This window comes from Haplochromis burtoni, unplaced genomic scaffold (assembly GCF_018398535.1).
Source record: "Haplochromis burtoni strain Fernald_Lab_line unplaced genomic scaffold, NCSU_Asbu1 Contig_1574, whole genome shotgun sequence".
Classification (NCBI taxonomy): Eukaryota; Metazoa; Chordata; class Actinopteri; order Cichliformes; family Cichlidae; genus Haplochromis; species Haplochromis burtoni.
This window is the reverse complement of record NW_024583935.1, coordinates 33,634-36,958: the sequence shown is the minus strand read 5'-3', so window position 1 is coordinate 36,958 and position 3,325 is coordinate 33,634. Positions and strand designations below refer to the sequence as shown.

General features: G+C 37.3%; 1 non-coding gene across 1 annotated transcript; it reads right to left on the bottom strand.

Moving 5' to 3' along the window:
- Positions 1-2,199: 2,199 nt before the first annotated feature.
- Positions 2,200-2,415, bottom strand: LOC121813351. Its single transcript, XR_006053665.1, has one exon. It is a non-coding gene; the product is annotated as a small nucleolar RNA U3 (small nucleolar RNA).
- Between the last annotated feature and the right edge of the window lie 910 nt (positions 2,416-3,325).

The window sequence follows — 3,325 nt, the reverse complement described above, 5'->3', positions numbered from 1 at the left end:
TGGGGCCTGATTATTTAAGACCTTGTATGTGAGGAGCAGGATTTTGAATTCAATTCTGGATTTAACAGGAAGCCAATGAAGGGAAGCCAAAACAGTGTCTGTTTTACATCACTTCCACTTTCCCATGTTGTCAAGCTCAATGTGACATCACTGGTGTTGTCCAATCATCTTTCTGCCAGTCTGTTCAGGGCAATCAGCCTTCATTCCACAGTCTTTAAACCTCACTGCTCATGTGTTATTCTCCCTTACATTTGCCCTCGTGCAACCCAGCTCCATCTCCGCCTTACCCATGTTACTCAGGCTCCATCCAAGCCTCCATCTTCATCTCCGCCACCAGCATCTAGACTCCAGGAGGTCCTGTTCTGTTCTGCTGTGATGGGCCATCAGGGTCTAATCACCAATACAATACGTTTATTTCCTTGAAATGATGTCTCCTTATGGAAATTTTAACAGCAGCTCTTTAGCTGTTTTTATTTTTTGTATTTAAAGTCACTTTGAGTGAAAAGGAGAAGATTTTGTATACAAAACAATGATTGTGACTCGACCTCTTAACATCTGTTTAAATGTTTCTGCTTTTGTAAAACTATCAGTGAACTGAAGGCATTTTTTGGCCTTCCTCTCTTATTGCATACATACTAATAACATCCAGATTAAAAGGCTTTCTAGCGTGTACTGGGGTAGCACATTACTGCTAAACATCTAAAATATATTGTTAAAAATGGGGCTCTGCTAGTTTATTGTTGTTTTCAGTGTAATGTTTAAATACAAATAAACAGTATGGAAACAATTTCATTCAAACTTTGATGCAACTTTGTTTTTACACTTTGTAAAAGTTATTAATGACAGTTAAATGCAAAGCTTGTGTCAGTGTTTCTATTTTAAGTGTTTGTGAGTGAGTCAGTATAATAACTCAACACTCTTACATTGTTAAAAAGACAGAGAGAGAAATTTATTTTGCATCCAGCGACTTAGGGGCTTTCATTTTTTTTCATTCGGATGCTTTTAAACACATCTGACCAATTGCAATGTTGTCTAGTGGTGATGCAATCAAAATGTTCATTCTGCATGGTGGAACATTTGATTCTTGTCATGTCACAGAACGGCTCACCACTGGCTCTCTGAAATGATTTCTCTGCCGCCTCAGGCGTGGTCCCATCATGAACCCAAAATCTCAGTTTCGTCCTTTTTTGGTTTAGTAAAATCAGGATCTGCTCGCTTGCTAGGATGAATTTTTCACAAAAACGCAATGTATTCCAAACCTACTTTAAACTTCACAAATAACTTGCATTTGATGTACACAGAGAATACTTCACTCACATCACCTGAGTAAATAAATAAACTGTCAGATAATGAAGAAGGAAAACCAGCTATTACACAACTCAGTAAAGCTAAACGATAGTTATTAGATCAATCATGCTGATTTTATGAAGAAATGCCAAAATTTATTAAATCATTAAAAAGAAAAAAACCTCACTGAGAACTGATCCGTTTTTTTTTAATGTCGACCTGTCTTGGCTCACTGTGCAGGGTAACCGATCAATGTTACCGTCCGAGTTGTAAAGACCGTTTCTAATTATTTCATGCTTTAATGCATCACAGGAACTAAACCAAGTTAATTAAATATTGAAATATATTTTTAATAAAATTAACTGATATTTTTAATTACTTAATGAAAATTTAATTAACATTTTGAATGATGCATTTATTTATTAATGTTGGCACTCTTGACACTCCATACAATTAAGTAATGACTAACATGGAGTGAAATGCACATCATTTCCTCTCTTTATGCCACCTGAAGGGGGCCCCAAATAACATACTTTTTTTTTTTAAAGATAAATCTAAATCTTTGAGTAGGTGCAATTATTAAAATATAAAATTAAAGCATAAAGTAATATATGGACAGTATATATATATCTATATAAATTACATAACATATATCACAGTAAAAACACATGAAAACAATCTAAAATAAAAAATCTACTTCACTGTTAGCTTTTGTAAATTCAAAGCGGCTTTGGTATCAAGATTTATCCAAGTAGTATTAAAAACGTTTTAGGACGCACAACACCTACGCATAACAGACATGCTTTGAGGTTTTTGGTGTGACTCAAAATCGAGTAGTTCAACATACTTAGATAACTTTTGCTGACTATGCCACCAATAGAATTAACAATTTATTTTAAACATCATTTCGTAACCACTCTGATCATACTCCTCCCATCGCTGTTTCCGAAGAAACAGTGAACGGTCATCAAAAGCAAAGAGCATATGAATTGAATCAAGTCTCTCGGCCCGCTTCGCGCTCAAGGAGGAGTATCACCAACTCATCATCGTGGTTAGCGAGACCACACACTTTAGAAACACATTTCTCAAGTTAGAAACTATAGAAATGATCCCTGAAAGTATAGTCTTAACGAACAACCGCCCCGACCCAGCTACTACTATGACGGCTCTGTCCATCTCTGTCACGGTGCTAACAGCAGTGTGTGCTGCTTATGTTTACTGGGTCACGTATCGTAGTTGTGACACCGAACGAGTACTGTTCGGTGTATTAACACCGTCTGCGAGCTCTGAAGTGACATAAATAATTACTTTTGGAGTACCCACAATGCTCTCTGATGGTATGCCCCTCCTCTACGTCTGTCATTGGCTGCTGTGATGCCGCATGCCGCGTGTTAGCCTCGGATGCTAACAACAACAGAGGATTGATCCGCATATTTAGAGCCGTGGTTTGGAACAATCTGTTTAACACACACTAAGGCTGGATGCTGCCGATACATGTTGTAACACAGAAAGAGATAAAATGAGAAAAATATTTTTGTTAAAAACTTTTATGATAAAAACAATTTGTTAGCAAAGGTCACCTGTGCGCCTGTTTTTGTCTTCCGACTACAAACAGGACTGTAAACCTATTCCTATCTTGACAAGTGTTTTGCATTTTCTTTTTTTTTTGTGCCAGAACAACAGTAATTACAGATATTTCGCATACTTACCATTCTTCTTGACTAACATTAGTGTTAGCATGCTGTCTGTGCAGCTGCTCGCAAAGAGACTGTTGTGTTAGCAGCATAATGCAGATGTTTCTGTCCTGTAGCAGTTTTTCTTTTTGTCCAATAAGAGTAAAAGTAATCCATGTCCACTAATTTCCTCCTCAGGCACATAGATTTAAATAATCTGAACTGCGAGTGGGATCGACAGGCCAGCAGGCTAACAATCCCAGGAAACTGAACTGCGGGAACTATTACACAGCATCATTGTAAAATCTTGGCACAAGTGGTTTTCATCACAAAGCTGGGGAAGTCCTACATTATAGGAGCCACAA